General features: G+C 43.2%; 3 non-coding genes and 1 pseudogene across 3 annotated transcripts; all 4 read left to right on the top strand.

Moving 5' to 3' along the window:
• The first annotated feature begins 1,290 nt into the window (after positions 1-1,290).
• Positions 1,291-1,475, top strand: LOC142653849 (U2 spliceosomal RNA). Its single transcript, XR_012848703.1, has one exon. It is a non-coding gene; the product is annotated as a U2 spliceosomal RNA (small nuclear RNA).
• A 6,271-nt stretch (positions 1,476-7,746) lies between these two features.
• Positions 7,747-7,929, top strand: LOC142653992 (U2 spliceosomal RNA). The gene has a single exon (XR_012848820.1). It is a non-coding gene; the product is annotated as a U2 spliceosomal RNA (small nuclear RNA).
• A 1,050-nt stretch (positions 7,930-8,979) lies between these two features.
• LOC142654663 (U2 spliceosomal RNA) lies at positions 8,980-9,049 on the top strand (annotated as a pseudogene).
• Positions 9,050-17,560: 8,511 nt separating this feature from the next.
• On the top strand, positions 17,561-17,746 carry LOC142653722 (U2 spliceosomal RNA). Its single transcript, XR_012848639.1, has one exon. It is a non-coding gene; the product is annotated as a U2 spliceosomal RNA (small nuclear RNA).
• Positions 17,747-20,322: the final 2,576 nt, after the last annotated feature.

The following is a 20,322-nucleotide window of genomic DNA, read 5'->3' as shown; positions in this document are numbered from 1 at the left end:
TTTCCCTCCGTCCATTTTATATATTAAAAAGCTAACACGCATTTGTTTTATGTTTCTGTGGGGCTCCAAGATGGAAAAATTAAAACGTGATTTTATGTATAAATGTAAGGACAATGGCGGGAGAGATGTTCCTAACCTTTTTACATTTTTTTATATCAAATATTTCTGCTTCTGTTTTAAAATGTATAAATCCGATGGCATTTTTAGCTGCTTTTTAAAATATGCAGCGGGCATGGTTTTTAAGCGTTGGTCTCGTATCTCCCTAAATTCTCCTGTGCTCCTGTGTCCCCCAGAACACTACGTGGTGCTGGAGAAGACTGTCAGGCTCCTGAGCCTCCATGAGTTGGAGCCTGATATATTGGGGGACCAGAGGAAGGTGTCAGTGGCGTGTAGACACAGAGAAGAAATGGTGGCAGTTTCCAATCTCTCACAGGCAAGGTCCAAGCAAGTGTGGCGGAATGTTTTTGGGAAATACCTTGCAAATGTGCATAAGGACCTTGCCTGGGCGATCGTGCACCAGTGCCTCCCTACACGTGAGTTCCAACACAGGCGAGGACTGGTGGCGAGAGCCAAGTGCCCGAGAGATATGTGCAGAAATGATGAGACGGTAATGCACTTATTCTGGAACTGCCACTATGCACAGGAGATTTGGAGGAAGGCTGGCCTTTTACTAAAATGGATCTGTGGTCTTAACGATTTTAAATACGAGTACGTTTTTTATGGCCTTTTTACCTGCCCATCATTCAGACAGCAGATGATCTGCTGGATGATTATTAATTGTTTTAAAAATGCCATCTGGAAGGTTAGGAACATTCTTCTTTTTAAACGTGATTTTATTGATATTAAAGATTGTGTTAAAATCGCGTTGAGTGAATTATATGTATACTATCTAAGAGACAAAAAACATCTCGGAGCAAAAGAGGCGGCATCCATGTGGTGTCTGTCTCTATGGAACACAATTATTATGTAAATTATCCATGTATTTATAATTGTGATTTTATTGCTTGTTTTATGATGTTTTATCCTGCCATTGTCATACTCTTAAAGAAACCTTCTTCTCGTTGAAAATATATTGCCTTTATCGTTTTAATGAAATGTATTAAAAATAAACATTTTTAGTACCGAATTTTATGCTATAAAAAGGTTTTTTAATGAAATGTATTAAAAACGTTTTATTACTAATCTTATTGGACAATTGAATGTATAAACAAATTTATTATTACGGAATTTTATTTAACAGCATTTTATTACTGAATTTTATTCTGTAAAAATTGCATTCTATGTATGTGAATATTTGTCAATAAAATTTTGTTGAAACCTTATCTGTTCTTATCAGTTTAATATCTGATACGTCCCCTATCTGGGGACCATATATTAAATGGATTTTTAGAACAGGGAGATGGAAATAGAGCTTGCTCTGTCCACTCCACGCATTGACCTGGTATTGCAGTATTTCCAGGACCGGTGCACCCTTCCCTTATGTGTTTACTAAAATCAGATTTCAAAAGTGCTATTTGTGTTTGCTATTGTTTTTCTCTTTCTGATGGGATCTCCCCTTTTAATCCCATTATTTCAACACCTGTTGGACAATGCATTTGTACAGTCATGTGTGATAATGAGCTAATTTATTAAATGCAATTAATGAATACATTGCCACCTCTTGTTTTGTGTCGTCTGTGTTTCTGTGTTTCTGGCATTTCACATTGGAACAGCTCATTCACCTTCCTTGTCTTCTCTCCGCCCTCCCTCCTAGGTAGGTTAAAGAGCTGCACCTGAGCCAGCCACTGATTGATGCAGCACCACAGTCAAATAGCGGAGTGGAGTAGAGGAACAGCAAACAGCCATTAAAGCCGCCCGCCCGCCCGCCCGCCACAATGGACCTACCTGTGTACACTAGATGGATGTGATGGAAAGTACTGTCGTCCCTACATTTCAAGAAGAAGTAAGAATTGCAGTTGCAACAAACCCTTGCTTGCCTACAAAGAGAGCAGCAATTTGGATTTGTTACTATGTTACCTAGAAGAATAACAAACTGTGCAAGGATGGAGGTTGTAGGAGCAAGGAGAAGTTGTCTGTAAAGTTGGTGGATGCCTATTTTCCAATTTGCAGTCCCTTGTCTCCCTCTTGTGGCCTCCTGGAGGCAACTAGCTGTGCAAAAAAAAGACAGCCTGGGGCCGGCTGTTGCAGTGTTGCCCTCTCAGGCAACACTGAGTGACTGACTGAGCCGCACCGTCTTATATAAAGTTCAGACGGAACTTTGCACGTGTCATAGTGGAGCCCTCAGGAGCCAGAGCCAGCTTTATGACATCATAATGGGGCCTCAGAGATAAAAGCCTGGGCCCAGGCAGTGTTGGTCAGTGCTGCTCAGCAGGCAGCACCCGACTGGATTAAAGCTGATACAAGGTGTGAAGGAACAAGGGGTGGCTGTGGGCATGCACTTACTGCTGCTGCTGCTGCTGCTGCCAGTATTTGCACGGCAGGAGGGCATTTGGGCGTTGCCAGGAAGGCGTTTTTATGTAGATTCCTCCTCTTTCAGCACTGCATTGTGGTGCAAGCAAAAGAAGCAAATCCTGTCTTGCTTCCTCTCCGGCCTTTATTCACCTCCCGCTTAGTAGCTGTGAGTGTGTGTGAGCCTGCAGGGCCCCGTGGAATTGCCTAGGAGTAGGCTGAATCGCTGCAAGGGGTGAACAGCAGTATTGGACAGGCTCGGGCAAGGCAAGGCCCGTTCGGGTTATCGCTTCTCGGCCTTTTGGCTCAGATCAGGGTTTATTGCCTTGGTCTGGGCCGGGGGGCTGGTTTTCGTGGAGGAGACTCCGGCGTTCTGAGGGCGATCATCGTGCCGCTGGGCATTTAGGAAACATGGCTGCTGTAAGGAATACTATCCGGTTCGTTGTAAATGGACAGAAGGACGATTATGGAATTGCACACGTTATCGAGACAATTCTCTTGGACTTGGCTTGCATTGATTTGGATCAGGTATTCTGTATACAATCCTTTTCTAACATTGGTACATATGACGTATCTTTTTTTGAAGCTGCTTACTGTCTGAATACGTTTGTTTTTGAAAGAGAAACATTTGCATGAGGCCTTGAGATATGTTGAAGTTCAACCTCTCTTTTCTGCAGTTGAAAAATGTGTAACTATACATATGTACAACCCTTTTTTGGACAGAAGGCTGGTCAAGGCATTTTTGGCTCACTATTGTACCCATATCAGAGGAGGTGTGGAGCAAAAAAATCATTGGGGGGTGTTTAATGGTGACATAAAATATTGGGTGCGTTTGAAGCCAGACTCCAGCTGCATTGGAGGGGTAATGAATACCCCAGCCAATTTCTCAATTGGTGGAAACAAAGGCTATTTGTACTATCAGGACATGCCGTGTTTCTGTAGGTCATGTTTCATGTATGGCCACACTAAAGAGGAGTGTAAAGGCAAAGTTTGCCGTAATTGCAAAAAGTCTGGGCATGAAGCAAATGCTTGCCCTTCTCCACCTATGTGTGACATTTGTGGATTGCCTGGACACACATGTAGGAAATGCCCAAAAGTAAGCCTGTTTCATGGTCTGGAGAGAGGACCTGGTTGGCAAGTAGGTCCTACTGGTTCTGTGGCCTCTACATCGGCTAAAAATAAAGAGCCTACCAGCAGTGTTGCAGTATCTGCCCTTCAGAAGCCTGAGAAAGCAGAGTCCTGTGCAAAGGTAGTTGCTGATACTGGCAGTATGGTTTTGGGTGTGGTCCCTCCTGTGGAACAGGCTGATGCCTGTACACCTGTTGTTGAATCAGTGGAAAGTGGAGCAGCAGCGCCACCTACTGGGTGTGCATCTCCAGAGCATGGTGCAAGTATGCAAATTCAGGAGTTTTCAAGTCCAGAATCCAAAATGGATGAGTCAGCTAAGGTGGAATGGTCGGTATCAGAGGAGGATGAGAGGGAAGCCAGGATGCCTAGCGCTACTAATGCTGCAATATTTTATAAAGTTGTTTCCAAAAGGGGCAAATCTGGTAAGGCTGTGAAAAGGCTGAAGAGAGGCTCTTTAGAGGATGTGGCGCACTCTAACCCTTTTTCCGTACTGGACACTGACTCAAGCACTAGCCCTAAGTCTGTTGGGGCAGGCTCAGAAGCACCCAGTTCCCCTGGGGAAGGGTTTCTGAATGAAGAAAATGTGGCAAATTTGGAGAAAGCAATGCATTTTGCTGGAACTTGATGTGTGTCATGTCCTTTTTTCCATTTGTCTAAACATGACCTTACTAAATGCCTTTGAGAATTAAAATCCTTTCTCAGAACGTGAGGGTTTTCACATCTAGCCATAAGCGGGCTACTGTATTAGATTACCTGTCTTGTAAAGGCAGTGATATCATCTGTGTACAGGAATGCGGCTTATCAAAAATGCCTAAAAAAAGTGAATGGAGTCATGGTGAAGCGGTCTGGTCTTTTTCCACCCAAAACAGGAATGATGGAGTGGGCATATTGTTTCACAGCAAAGAGTTTGTTATTAAGCAAACAGAAATGATCCAAGAAGGAAGATGTGTTTGTCTATTGTTGTCCTATAGGGGTTGGACTTTCAAACTAATCAACATATATGCAAATGCTGACAAAAATGAGAGATTGGCGCTTTTTGAAAAGTTAAAGTTTTTTTTGCATGGCAAAGTCCCGGTCATCCTTGTTGGTGATATCAATTGTATTTTTGAAAAGCAGGCTCGTGCTGGATCCACTGAATCCAAGGTTGACATAACTGGGAATTTTTGGAAACAATTACTGTTAGATTTTTCTTTGCAGGACGCTGTATCCCAGAAACCTGGACCATTTACATACCATGCAGACGATGGGAGGACTGATTCACGTCTGGACTTCTTTTTCTTTTCTGCGACTGCAATGAAATGTGTGGAATACACACAAGAAAGGGTTTGCTTTTCGGATCACGAGTGTTTGATGGGGGTGTTTGAGATAAGTAATTTATTTTATGGTAAAGGGGTATGGAGGATGAATGTTAGTTTTTTGGCTGAAGAGAGAGTTAAAAGTATGTTTGTAAAAAAATATGGGTTTTGGGTAAAGAAAAAACGTGCTTTCCGTAATGTGTGTGAATGGTGGGTGTGGGTGAAGAAGAAAATTGGTGGGTTCTTTAGGCAGTTGGGATATAGGAGAGCAAAAAGGAAAAGGTTGCAGTACTCTCTTCTCAATAGGAGGATGTCCTTCCTGCGTGAGTGTAAAGCTATGGGGATGGATGTGCAACATGACTTGGAAAAAACAAAAAAAGATATAAGTGATTGGTTTCGGGTGAATGAAATAATTTTTAGATCTAAGGTGGAGGTTAGGGAGCAGCACGAGAAGTGCACTAGGTTTTTCTTTAAAAAAATGTGTGGTGGGAAAAGTGGAATGAATGTGTTATTGGATAAGGATGATAAAGAGGTGTCTGGTAAGGATGTGATGGATGTAGTGTTTGACTTCTATAATGAACTGTATAATGTGAAAATGTGTGATTTGGGGGAGGATGAGGAGTTTTTGGATGTTGTGTGTAATTTTGTTCCTGAGAGTGAGTATTCCTTTTTGCTTGGTGAGATTATGGATGATGAAGTTAAGGATGTAATTGGAAGTATGGCCAACAATAAGTCTCCAGGGTGTGATGGGATACCAGTAGAATTTTATAAGAAGTATTGGGATGTGATTGGGAATGATGTGATTGACGTTATGAGAGTGTTGTTTTCTGGGACAAACATGTGTGATGTGATGAAGAAAGGTATGGTTGTTTTGTTGTACAAAAAAGGAGATAAAAGGCGTTTGGAAAATTGGCGACCAATAACTCTATTAAATACGGATTATAAATTTTTTTCTAAATTGATTGCCAACCGTATGAAAGTAGTGATTGGATGTGTGATAGATGAAGATCAGGTGTGTGCGGTACCGAAAAGAAAATTGCATGATAACGTGGCGTTGGTGCGGGATATGCTTGAAGATTGTAAGTATCGGAATAAGGAGGTGATTGTATGTGCGTTAGATTTTGAAAAAAGCTTTTGATCGTGTGGCGCATGTGTTTTTGTTTAAAGTGTTAGTAAGAATGGGTTTTCCGTTTCGTTTTGTGAGTTTGCTGGAAAATTTATATGCGAATGCAAAGAGTTGTGTGCAGGTGAATGGGTTTTTTTCAGAACCATTTGAAATTATGTCAGGTGTGCGTCAGGGTTGTCCGTTGTCTCCCATTTTATTTATTTGTGCGATTGAACCGTTGTTACAAATGATTAGGAATGATAAAGTAGTGAAAGGTTTGTTGGTGCCTGGGAGTGATGGGAAAGGTGTGAAGGCTTTGGGATATATGGATGATATTTGTGTTTTGTGTGATTCTGTGTACGATATGTCTAGAGTGAAGTTGATTGTGAATCTGTTCTGTATTGCGTCTGCTTTTAAAATTAATTGGGGTAAGAGTAAATTTAAAATTTTCTTTAGTAACAAAAGGGTGAGTGATTCTGACATGGAACAGGTAAATGGGGTGAAAATTTTAGGGATAGTGTTTGACGATGATTTGAAAGGGAGAGAAAGTTGGGAGGAAGTGGGTGGTAGGATTGCGCGTAAGTTGGAAATGTGGAGAATGAGGGACCTTTCTTTTTCGGGGAAAGTATTAGTCGTTAAGAGTATTATTTTACCAATGATCTTATATATTTCTTTGGTTTTTCTTCCTAATGCCTTAACTCTGAAAAGAGTAAATAGAATTTTGTTCCTTTTTTTATGGGGGAGCGGGATAGAAAAAGCAAGAAGGGATATCTTAATGAAAAGCAGGCGCAACGGAGGCTTGGATTTTCCAAATTTGGAAATATTTATCGGTTTAAACTGTGTACGTTTTTTTGTTGAACTTTTATTAAAGGAATCCAAGACCTCTGGAATGATGGAATATTTAGCTGGAACGGTGATTCGGCGGTTAAGGTGGAAGGAAAGGAATCTATGTAAACCTATTGCTTTCCAGTGCACGGGGTGGTATTTGGGAGTTGAGAAATTTATAAATAAGTTCCAGCTAGAAGATGTGAGAATGGAGAGGTTTTTGAGTGATAAGAATGTTGTGAAGAAAATGTGTATGAATAATGTGATGTGTTCTGTAAATGGTTTGAATTCGAATGAGTCTAAAACTGTGTGGAAGAAGATTGTTACGTATGATGTGTCGAATAAGCAGAAGGATTTGTTATGGATGTCGGTACATGGAGTGTTTTGCCTGTGAGGTGTGTTCAAAAAAGGAGAGGTTTGGTTGCGTCTAAGAGGTGTCCGAGAGAAGGTTGTGGTGATGACGAGGATGTGGGTCATGTGTTTTGGTCATGTAAGCATGCAAAAGATGTTTGGAAAAAGTTGAGTGGCTTGTGTGAAGAATTGACTGGATTGAAGAAATTGACGTATGAAATTGTTTTATTTGGTTTGTGTAGTCTGGGTAGCGAAAAGGACAGAGTGTTGTGGATCTTTTTGACGTGCGTGAAAGAAGTGTTATGGGATACGAGGAATTTGAATGTATATAGAAGAGAGGTTTTTGAGATGGATGATGTGGTTAGGATGGTGTTGGCTAACTTGTATTTTTATTATAAGTGGGATCTAGAAAGAGGTATGGATGCGGAAGGTATATGGCGAATGATGAAATGGAGGCACTTAGTTTGAGGGAATATTCTTTTGATTCTCTGTATTTTGTTGGAAAATAAACAATGAACCAGAATGATGATTTTTGATAAATACAGAGGTAGTTTGTTTCAAACTACAATTCTCGGTTTTATTAAAATAACCTGAATGGTTTAATTAAAAAAAAATTAAAAAAAATCTGTTCTTATCAGTTTAATATCTGATACGTCCCCTATCTGGGGACCATATATTAAATGGATTTTTAGAACAGGGAGATGGAAATAGAGCTTGCTCTGTCCACTCCACGCATTGACCTGGTATTGCAGTATTTCCAGGACCGGTGCACCCTTTCCTTATGTGTTTACTAAAATCAGATTCCAAAAGTGTTTTTTGTGTTTGCCATTGTTTTTGTCTTGCACATTGCACATCTCCTTTAATCCCATTATTTCAACACCTGTTGGACAATGCATTTTTACAGTCATGTGTGATAATCAGCTAATTTATTAAATGCAATTAATTTATAGATTGCCACCTCTTGTTTTGTGTCGTCTGTGTTTCTGGCATTTCAAATTGGAACAGCTCATTCACCTTCCTTGTCTTCTCTCCGCCCTCCCTCCTAGGTAAGTTAAAGAGCTGCACCTGAGCCAGCCATCAAGCCAGCCACTGATTGATGCAGCACCACAGTCAAATAGTGGAGTGGAGTAGGGGAACAGCAAACAGCCATTAAAGCAGCCGCCCGCCCGCTCGCCCGCCCGCCACAATGTACCTACCTGTGTACACTAGATAGATGTGATGGAATGTACTGTCGTCCCTACATTTCCAAGAAGAAGTAAGAATTGCAGTTGCAACAAACCCTTGCTTGCCTACAAAGAGAGCAGCAATTTGGATTTGTTACTATGTTACCTGGAAGAATAACAAACTGTGCAAGGATGGAGGTTGTAGGAGCAAGGAGAAGTTGTCTGTAAAGTTGGTGGATGCCTATTTTCCATTTTGCAGTCCCTTGTCTCCCTCTTGTGGCCTCCTGGAGGCAACTAGCTGTGAGTGTGTGAGCCTGCAGGGCCCCATGGAATTGCCTAGGAGTAGGCTGAATCGCTGCAAGGGGTGAACATCAGTATTGGGCAGGCTCGGTCAACGCGCGGCACGTTGGGGTTATCGCTTCTCGGCCTTTTGGCTAAGATCAGAGTTTATTGCTCTGGTCTTGGTCAGGGGGTGCGGGTTTTCCCTTGGGAGGAACCAGAGTGGTGATCGTTCTGTGATCGTGGATCGGCAGGTATAGTCAGCATGGATGCAGCAAGGACAACACCGGTGGAGAGAACCATTCGAATTAAGGTAGACCCAAGTGATTCTGGTAAGAACACCGTTGAATTTTTTGGAAGGAAGCTGGTGGTCGACTTTGGGGTTATCGCTTCTCGGCCTTTTGGCTAAGATCAAGTGTAGTACCTGCTCAAGCTGAGGTTAGTAATCATCCCTGCCGGTGGTTGATGGGCCATCGTAGGGGGATGACAGAACGCCGAGGTGAGGGCAGGGAACCACAACGGTCATCGCTCTGGTGTACGCATTTGGTTTAAAGGTACCATTTGTAGGTGACCAGGCGACCGCCGGATCGAGGTCATTTGGTCGGGTAGTTTGAAAGCCCGAGTTGCTATGTGCCCCAGGGCTGGTGACCCTGGGGTGTCCTAACTCACTGGGGGTGGGATCCCACTGAGTGAAGGCACACTTGCACGCACTCTCTTTCACGCTATATGAGCACACAACTTTCTAAAGCAGTATTGTGAAAATGTGCGTGGTGGGGACAAACTCACTAATGTGTTGGGCATTTATAATTGCAAGCACAGATTTTTTGTTCGCTTCAGAATGGACTCTACTTGTGTGGGAGGCTTCAAGCACCCTCCTGCAAATTTCTATGTTGCAGGGTTCAGGGGCTATATCACCTATGCTGGACAGCCAACCTTTTGCCGCAATTGTTTTCAGTTTGGCCACACAAAAGATAGTTGTGAGAAGGGCCAGGTGTGCAGAAACTGCAAGAAAGTTGGACACCATGCTGGAAGTTGCACCCAAGGCAGATTTGTGTGATTTGTGTGGAGCCGACACCCACCTGTACAGAGATTGCCCAGCTGTCATACAAAGGAGGGAGGAGGCGTGGAGCAGAAGTATGCAAATTGGAAGGGAGGCGGCCTCCAGACAGAGTGAGGCTGAAGTGGAAAGAGAAATGGAGAGAGTCCAGAGAGAAGTGGCCAGAGAGGAAAATGCAGCCGAGGATGTTGCAGCAGCAGTAGAACCTGCAGTGCCCAGTCTTGTGGAGGAAACACAAATGGAGGACGTTATCCGCCAACTGGAGGAGGTAATTGACGGAGTTGTGAGTCCAGTTCACCCCTCGGATCCGGCGAACATTGAGATGTTCTCATCAAGCAATGAGACTAGTTTGTGTCACAGGTAGGGTGGTGGGAAACAAAAAAATGAGAACGAAGACAGTGATGAGTTTGTACAAGTGGAGACCAAAAGAAGAAGAAGATCCGCCAAAAAAAATGGTGGTGAGACGAGTTCGGAGGCGGTCTCTGAAGCAGACACAAACCCGTTTGATGCGTTACAGGCACAGGACCCAGATTCTGATTAAAGTGGCTAAAAGTTATGCAACTGTATAAGCTTTTTGTTATGTTTAAATTTTGGTGTTTAATATGCCTGTAAAGTTTATTTTTCCTCAGAGTCTTGCAGGAAGTGAGGAAGTCAGAGCCTGGGTATGGTAAGGCAATAACTGGGAACTGCTGACTTTTTGGTGCAATGGGTTTTATTATTTGTTCACAGAATGTGAGGGTCTTTAAGAACAAGGCTAGGAGAACTGCAATTTTAAGTTTTCTTAGGCAGGAAAATGCGTCTATTTTTTGTTTGCAGGAGTGTGGCATTGAATGTGCGATAAGTCCTGACGAATGGCAATGTGGGAGTGCGGTGTGGTCTGGAAGTGTGAGTAATAAAAATGATGGGGTGGGAATTTTGATAAAATCTAAAGAAATTACTCTAGATAGTTACATTGTAGTAGAGGAGGGGAGGTGTGTATCCGCAATATTAAAATATAATAATGTGAAATTTAAATTAATGTTTACGCGTCCGCAAATAAAAATGAAAGGGCAGCATTATTTGAAAAAATGAAATTTTATGTCCAGGGTAGAATGCCTGTTATCATTATTGGGGATATGAATTGTGATCTGTCTAAACGTTCTTTTGATGTGTCTGGGAAAATTTTGTCTGATTTAATTTGTGATTTTAGGTTGGGGGATATTCAGAATCTGTGTAAAATTGACCCAGAATTAAAAACATATCATTCTGATAGAGGGGGTATCCACTCCAAATTAGATTATTGTTTACTGTCTGAAAATGTGAAGTCAGTAAGTTAAAGACAGAAGCCTGTAATGTATTCGAACCATGATGCATTGTTCTGTGGGGTTGATGTAGGGATGAGTGGTACGTATGGGAGAGGATTGTGGAAGCTCAACATAAGTCATTTAGATAGTGTGGATGTGAGGGAGCAGTATGAACGGTTGTATGCAGTGTGGAGTGAAAAACAAAGTGAATTTGGAGATATACTTTTGTGGTGGGAGTGTTGGATATAAAGCAGGTACAATTAGAAGGAGAAATTATGTCAGACTGAATTCAAGATTGAGGTTTCTGTATAGATTGAGAGAGGAAGGAATGGATGTTGAGGATGAAATTGTGGGTGTGAGAAGGGAAATTAAAAAATTTTTGTCTGAAAAGGGGAGGAACATTATTTTCAGAGCAAAGTTGGATAAAATGGAAAAGGATGAGAAGTGTTCGCGTTTCTTCTTTAAGAAAGTTTTTTCAAAGAAACCAGCAATTGAGGTTGTTTTGAAAGAAGATGGAAGTGAAGTGTGCGGTGATGAGGTGAGTGAGGAGATTGTAGTTTTATGAAGATTTGTATGCGGTGAAAGGGAGGGATGAGAATTTGGAGAGTGAAGTTTTGAGTGTGTTAGAAAATAAGCTTGGGGAGAGTGAGAAAGAGATGATTATGCGTAAGGTGTCTAGTGAGGAAGTATGGGAAGTGGTGGAGAGAATGGCAGCAAATAAGACGCCTGGAGAGGATGGTTTGCCAATAGAATTTTATCGTGTGATGTGGAAGGTCATAGGGAAGGATGTTGTGAGAGTGTGTGAATATATGTGGGAGCATATGGAAATTGCAAAGGGTATGAAGAGTGGTGTGGTGGTCTTGATCCCAAAGAAAGGGGATATAAGAAACTTGAAAAATTGGCGTCCAATAAGTCTACTTAATTGTGACTATAAAATATATGCAAAAATGATTGCAAATAGGATGAAGAGTGTTGTTGAGAGTGTAGTGGGGGATGATCAGTTCTGTGCTGTGCCTGGGCGTCGTATCCAAGAGTGTCTGTGTTTGTTGAGAGATTGTCTGTGGGATTGTAAGAGTAGAAAGAAGGATGTGTTTGTGCTGTCTCTAGATTTTGAGAAGGCGTACGATAGGTTGGCACATAATTTTTTGTTCAGAGTATTGTTACGTATGGGGTTTCCGAGTGATTTTGTTGGAAGAGTGAGAAGTTTGTATCAGGGAATATATAGTAGTGTGCTTGTAAATGGAAGATTAGGAAGGAGAGTGAATGTTTGTTCTGGTGTTAGACAGGGATGTCCACTGTCACCTGTTGTCTTTATTTGCGCAATAGAGCCGTTGCTTTGTCTTATTAGGCGTGACAAAGTAGTAAGGGGAGTTTTTTTGCCCGGTAGTGATGGAAGACAAGTAAAGGTGAGTGGTTATATGGATGATGTTTGTGTGGTGTGTGATTCTGAATGTTCGGTGAAGAGAGTTAAGTTGTTAGTGTCTATTTTTTGTGGAGCATCTGCCTTTAAGGTCAATTGGTTGAAGAGTGAATGTAAATGTTTTGGTAGCAGGGAGATGTCAGATGATGTGGGAGTTAATAAAGTGACTGGTCCTATTAAGATCTTGGGGGTTAAATTTGATGATAAATTAGATGGGAGGGAAAGTTGGGAGGAAGGTGTGAAGGAAGAAGGGGTGGCTGTGGGCATGCATTTACTGCTGCTGCCAGTGTTTGCACGGCAGGAGGGCATTTGGGCGTTGCCAGGAAGGCGTTTTTATGTAGATTCCTCCTCTTTCAGCACTGCATTGTGGTGCAAGCAAAAGAAGCAAATCCTGTCTTGCTTCCTCTCCTGCCTTTATTCACCTCCCGCGTAGCTGTGCTTGTGTGAGTGTGTGAGCCTGCAGGGCCCCATGGAATTGCCTAGGAGTAGGCTGAATCGCTGCAAGGGGTGAACAGCAGTGTTGGGCAGGCTCGGGCAACGTTGTTAAAATGTACTGCCCATTTGCTGACGTAAAAGATGTGATGTCCTTTTTATCCCCCTATTTTAAAACGGTAAAGTGTATTGGCAAAGTGATGAATGAGGTTGGGGTCTGGACCTCTAGTGGAGATTTCTAGTGACATGCTACAGAGATGCCAATTTTACAGGAGGGATAATGCTGCCGCCAGCACGTTTTAAATTAGGAGATATGGCAGGAGATTTTTATTTTTCAGGGATGCCTCCATTCTGTAGGAAATGCCAAAAGTACGGTCACACCAATGAGTCCTGCGAGAGCACCTGTAGGAACTGTGGCAGCTCTGAGCACGAGGCCAAAACTTGCCCTCTGGGGAAAAGGTGTCGATATTGCAGCCGAGTTGGTCACCTTTTTGCATTTTGTCCCCACAGATCGGAACAACCCGAGGTCCGGCCGATCGTACCCCCAGAAGGAGAGGAACCCCAAGGAGAAGGCCAGGATGAGATGGATACCTCTAGCAGACCCCCCCAAACAGGTGACCCAAAAGAGCAGAGACGGAACAGGCGTCGATCCAGTGATCAGCGGACGAAAAATCCCCCCCAGGAAACTGGGGAGACGGGTAGTTCGGATGAAGCTGATCCTACTGGTCCGCAAGAGATGCTGGGTCAGCCTGTACCTGAGGCAGAGGACCCGGGCGGAGCGGCAGCGAAACACAAACGACGTAGGGCGTTCTCGGAGGTGGCAGCGGGGGTGCCGATGGAAGTACCTGCATTGGCGAAGGCAGGGAAACCACTGGACGTGCCCCCGAAAGTGACAACTAAAGGTCCACCCCCTTCTAGCCAGTTGGGGGATAAACGGACAGCTGCCTCCGAGGTTACGGAGGTCCCAGAGACGTCAGGGAGCGCAATTCCTGCCCCTATCGAAGGGGAGGTCGCTGCCAAAAATGCTCCAGTAGATCAAATGTTGCCCGTGGAGTCCGTATGGGATCCATTCATGATTAGTGCCTCAGGTTTGGCGGGGGGTCAGCTAAGTGATGGGAGTTCCTCTCCATTTTTTCCGTGGACTCCAGAATCGAAGGTTATGAGAGTCCTAGTCGGGTCTCTGGCGATGTGGAGGACTGCTGAGGCCACCTCGGGTAAGATTATAAAGACTGTCTCTCTCCGTTTTCCTCATGGCTGAGTTATGTGGTCTTTCCTTAAACGTAAGAAGCGTGCATTCTAAGACAAGAAGAGCTGCCCTGTTTGATTACCACTCTATTCTTACCGCGTCAGTTTTTTTCCTACAGGAATGCTGCATCCCACATCGCATGGACTATAAAAAATATGAAGGAGATTGGAGACTCGGACCTTCGGTGTGGTCCGGGTCTAACGAATCTAAAGCCGCAGGTGTCGCCATTTTATTTAAAGGGAACGTTTTAATTGACAGTTTTTACGAAATTTTACCAGGCAGAATTTTAATGGTCAAAGCTTTTATAGACGGTATTAAATGGCAGTTTTTAAACTTTTATGGTTCCCCTAAGAAAAATGAAAGAGCCAGAATGCTAGAGATTTTACCCCTTTTTATTAATGATTCAGAACCACTTGTTTTAGCGGGTGATTTTAATTGTATTTTAAAGGGGGAACGCCGGTTCTCTAATTCAGTAAGCAGGAACTACGACTAGACCTCGTCAATTTTAAAAGATATTGTTACTGATTTTAAACTCACCGATGTTTTTAAAAAATGTAACAGGGATTTATCTGAAGAGGCCGGCGTTACCTGGAGCAACGTGACCTGCAGCTCCAGGATTGATTTTATCTTCTGCTCTTACCAAATACTGCCTTTTAAATGTGATATTAACCCAAACGTCTTTTCTGACCATAAGTTATTGTATTTTAAAGTGAAATGTGATAACCAAAGAAGAACTCCGAAAAAAGCCTGGAAATTAAACGTATCCCTTTTAGAAGATCCGCAAATTTTAGCTGATTTTATTACCTTTTACAAAGGCTGCAGACGGGTAAGACATCCCAATATGCCCATCGTCACCTGGTGGGAAAAAATGAAAGTTAAAGTAAGAGATTTTTTTATTAAGATTGGGATGAGAAAAGCAAAAGAGAAATGCAAATTTTATGCAAATTTAAATACCCGTCTGCAGACCCAATATAAATTCAGAGAACAGGGTATGCTGGTGGACAAGGAGATCATTGAGATTAAAAAAGAGATCTCCCAGTGCCTGGAGCAGAGGGGAAAGGAAATAATCTTTCGCTGTAAGGTAAAACATCTTGAGGAGAACGAGACCTGCTCCAGGTATTTTTTTAAGAAAATCAATGATAAGCATACCCTGTTGGATAATATTGAAGGTGAAACAAATACCCAAAATATTTTAAAAAAGGTACATGGGTTTTATGCGGATCTTTTTAATGTTAAAAACATTGACAATGCTTTTATGAATGACTCATTGAAGGAGGTTGATGCTGTTTTAGATCCTGTCTCCCAAAACTTTTTATTACAGGAGATTTCAGAACAAGAAATTTTAGAAACTACCAAGAGTTTTAAAACAGGTAAAGTCCCTGGTCCTGATGGTATACCCATAGAGTTTCATGTTCTATTTTACGGTGTTTTAAAGGAGGATCTCCACTCTCTTTTTACACAAGTTTTTAGAACAAAAGCCCTCCCGGGGTCCTGGAAGAAAGGTGAGGTGTCCCTGCTGTACAAAAAGGGGGACAAAACCGATATTAAAAACTGGAGACCAATTACACTGCTAAATTGCGACTATAAGATAATGGCTAAAATATGTGCAAATAGATTAAAAGCAGTCATAAACAAAATAATTCACTCCAACCAGGTCTGTGGGATACCTGGGAGGAGCATATGGGATATCCTAAACCTTTTAAAAGATGTTATTAATGACACAAAGGAGAGGAAAGGCAAAATGGCAGTTTTAACAATCGACTTCGAGAAAGCCTTTGACAGAGTGTCACACTTTTATCTTTTTAAGGTTTTAGAGAAAATGGGTATACCGGAAGGTTTTATACAGTCTCTGAAGGCCTTTTATGACAGCTGCACTAGCAAGATTTTAGTCAAAGGTTTTAAAACACAGGATTTCCTTTTAAATTCCGGAGTGAAGCAGGGGTGTCCCTTGTCCCCACTACTTTTTATTTGTGCAATTGAGCCTCTACTGTGCACCTTGAGGAAAAACAAAGAGATATGTGGAGTCCCCCTGCCGGGCGGGGGGGGGGGGTCTAGAGGCAAAGGTAGTGGGGTACATGGATGATGTTGCGGTACTGTGTAGGGACACCCTATCACTGCAAACAACTTTAAGACAGATCTATAAGTTTTGTTGCTCCTCCGGTTTTAAAGTCAATTTTAATAAAAGTAACATTTTAAACATTGGCAATATGATTTTACAGGACATTCCAGTCCCTGTGTCAGAGACTGTGCAGATTTTAGGGGTCTCCTTCAATGGTTTTAACAGTTGGGACTTGGTGGCACAAAAAGTTAATAAAAAGATTTGTATGTGGAATTTGAGAAAGCGGACTATGGAGGGAAAAGTTTTAATTACCAAAATGGTGATTTTACCGATTTTATTATATTTGAGTATGGTTTTCCCTCCCCCTGATATTTTATGAAAAAAAAAAATAAAGCTTGTTTTACTTTTTTATGGAACTCCAAAATGGAAAAACTCAGGAGAAGGTGATGATGCCAAAACTAATGGGTGGTAAGCATTTCCCTGACATAAAGACCTTTCTTTTAATCAAATTTTTTACTGCATGTCTCAACGCTGCTTTTAAGGATCACTACTGGTCATATTTTATCCGTTTTAACACCGGTTATTTTATGAGGAGGAACGGATGGTTCTCCACGGTTTTAAGCTCCCCGTATGCTTTTAACCTCCCTGACCAGTACAAGATTTTAGAGAAAATTGTGAACCTTTTTAATTTGAAAGGCAAGAGAATTGAAGACGTGCAAAATAGTAAAAGTATTTTAAAAAAGATAAAAGAAAATGTTTTAGTTGCCCCAATTAGTAATTTTAGTGAACAAAAGTGTAAACAAATATGGCGAATGGTAAATATTAATTATCTTTTTAATCCTCAGAAAGATCTGGCCTGGAGTTGTGCCCACGAGTGTCTTCCATGCCGGGCATTCCAGCATCGAAGGGGACTGACCAACTCGGCTGCGTGTCCAAGGGGAGGATGCAGAGATGATGAGACAGTCTACCACCTTTTCTGGCAGTGCTACTACGCACAATTGGTGTGGTCAAGAATCCTCCCCTTGGCACAGAAGATTACAGGACTACGGAGATTTACTAGCGATGGCGTTTTTTATGGATGTCTGGAATGCCCAACACAGACCCGAAAAATGATGGCATGGAAGATCACTAACTGCGTCAAAGTAGCTCTGTGGGCGGCCAGAAACATTCTTTTATTTAAACATGACGTTTTAACTGTGGATGATGTTTTAGCCATTTGTTTAAGCGAGATGCACAAATATTTTCTTTTAGATAAAAAACTCTCTCCTGTTTTAAGCAGAAAATGTTTTTTTAGTGAATGGAGTTCCATAACTTGATGCCACCAAGTGCCCTTTTATAAGTTATGTGATTTTATCTGATAACTTGTATTTATTATTATACCATTGTTGTAAACCCTGTGTATTTATTGATTTACTGTAAAAATGTAAAAACTTGTAAATCCTTTTTTGTTAAAAATTTTAAATAAACGGTTACCTCCTTTGTTGGGGTAGTCAACTCAAAAATCTGTTCTTATCAGTTTAATATCTGATACGTCCCCTATCTGGGGACCATATATTAAATGGATTTTTAGAACAGGGAGATGGAAATAGAGCTTGCTCTGTCCACTCCACGCATTGACCTGGTATTGCAGTATTTCCAGGACCGGTGCACCCTTTCCTTATGTGTTTACTAAAATCAGATTCCAAAAGTGCTTTTTGTGTTTGCCATTGTTTTTGTCTTGCACATTGCACATCTCCTTTAATCCCATTATTTCAACACCTGTTGGACAATGCATTTGTACAGTCATGTGTGATATTGAGCTAGTTTATTTAATGCAATTAATTTATAAATTGCCTCCTCTTGTTTTGTGTAGTCTGTGTTTCTGTGTTTCCGGCATTTCAAATTGGAACAGCTCATTCACCTTTCTTGTCTTCTCTCCGCCCTCCCTTCTAGGTAAGTTAAAGAGCTGCACCTGAACCAGCCATCAAGCCAGCCACTGATTGATGCAGCACCACAGTCAAATAGTGGAGTGGAGTAGGGGAACAGCAAACAGCCATTAAAGCAGCCAGCCGCCCGCCCGCCACAATGGACCTACCTGTGTACACTAGATGGATGTGATGGAATGTACTGTCGTCCCTACATTTCAAAGAAGTAAGAATTGCAGTTGCAACAAACCCTTGCTTGCCTACAAAGAGAGCAGCAATTTGTATTTGTTACTATGTTACCTGGAAGAATAACAAACTGTGCAAGGATGGAGGTTGTATGAGCAAGGAGAAGTTGTCTGTAAAGTTGGTGGATGCCTATTTTCCATTTTGCAGTCCCTTGTCTCCCTCTTGTGGCCTCCTGGAGGCAACTAGCTGTGCAAAAAAAAGACAGCCTGGGGGCCGCCTGTTGCAGTGTTGCCCTCTCAGGCAACACTGAGTGACTGACTGAGCCGCACCGTCTTATATAAAGTTCAGACGGAACTTTGCACGTGTCATAGTGGAGCCCTCAGGAGCCAGAGCCAGCTTTCTGACATCATAATGGGGCCTCAGAGATAAAAGCCTGGGCCCAGGCAGTGTTGGTCAGTGCTGCTCAGCAGGCAGCACTGGACTGGATTACAGCTGATACAAGATGTGAAGGAAGAAGGGGTGACTGTTGGCATGCACTTACTGCTGCTGCTGCCAGTGTTTGCACGGCAGGAGGGCATTTGGGCGTTGCCAGGAAGGCGGTTTTATGTAGATTCCTCCTCTTTCAGCACTGCATTGTGGTGCAAGCAAAAGAAGCAAATCCTGTCTTGCTTCCTCTCTGGCCTTTATTCACCTCCCGAGTGCCTAGCTGTGCTTGTGTGAGTGTGTGAGCCTGCAGGGCCCCATGGAATTGCCTAGGAGTAGGCTGAATCGCTGCAAGGGGTGAGCAGCAGTATTGGGCAGGCTCGGGCAACGCGTGGCACATTCGGGTTATCGCTTCTCGGCCTTTTGGCTAAGACCAAGTGTATTTATACAGGAGGTTTTGTCAGAAGGTGCCTGGGGTACCCGGCTACTTGGCCTGGGGGGATCGTCACAGGTTTATCGCCTTGACTTCACCCCCCTGCAGCTATTGGGTAGTCGGACTAGTCCTCAGGCAACGAGAAGGGATCACTAGGCGGACGGCTTGCGCCGGACGGCCTAGAAGGGCGATTCCTTGTTGGGACAAGCTGTGTTGGGACAAGCTGTGATGCCGTTCACATACGGATTTGTGACTGGGGAGACCCAGTTGCGACAATCTATCCGGATTGAGGTCGAGGAGAAACATCGCCAGCGGAAGAACCTGAAGTTCATAGTAGGGGAAATCTTGCTTGGCTTCTTCGGCCTCAGACGGGAGAATATCCTGTGTCTTAATGACCAGGAAGGCCGCGGACGATATACCATCTCCTTTTGTACCGCGGCCTGCTGCGACACCATCTGTGCAGCCCTGTCTGGTGCGGACCAGACAGATGAGCGCCTGGACGGGCTCAATTTCTTGTTCCTCTACGGTGAGGAATCCATTCCACTCGTCGTGGTGATGCATAGCCCGTTTGTCCCTGCCAGGGACATTGAGATCTTCCTAGGGCGATATTGCAAAGAAATACACTTCAGCCATGAAGTAAAAAATGCAGAGGGCTTCTGGAATGGCAAACGGAAGTACTTCGTGAAGTTCTTCCAAGACCCAAGTGGCATACGAGGCTTTGTACATCCGCCAGCCAACTTTGCCATTGGGAGGAACCGGGGTTATCTCTTTTACCCCCAGATGCCCCGGTTCTGCTGGAACTGCCAGTCGTATGGACATACAAAAGACGCATGCAGTGAAGGTCATGTCATACGCTGTAACAAATGTGGAGGCCTTGGGCACGTGGCCTCCAAGTGCAGTTCCAGCACCATGTGTAACCTGTGCGGGGAGACAGGACACATGTACAAAGATTGTCCAAAGAGAACGCAGTCATTGAGGGGTGAACCCAAACCTGGGCCACCCCGACCGGGGCCAGGGCAGCAGCCTGCAACAGGTGTGGGCACTGCTGGTAATGCCCCGGGACCCACCGAAGGGTCAGGGCCAATACCCTCCAGTCCACGTGTGGAGGGTGGTCCTAGGGATTCCAAGGGGGCCGAGCAGGGCTGTTCTAGCTCTGTAATGAAGGCCCCAAGCTCCAACCCGGAACCGGTCGGAAAAAAGTCTCGCCGCTCCTCGATACCCACAAAAGGGGACTGGGCAGAGATGGCGGCTGGTGAAGAGCCAAATAAGGAGTCCAGACGTAGGG

This window comes from Rhinoderma darwinii, chromosome 5 (genome assembly GCF_050947455.1).
Source record: "Rhinoderma darwinii isolate aRhiDar2 chromosome 5, aRhiDar2.hap1, whole genome shotgun sequence".
Lineage (NCBI taxonomy): Eukaryota > Metazoa > Chordata > Amphibia > Anura > Rhinodermatidae > Rhinoderma > Rhinoderma darwinii.
This window is presented reverse-complemented; position numbering and strand designations above follow the sequence as displayed.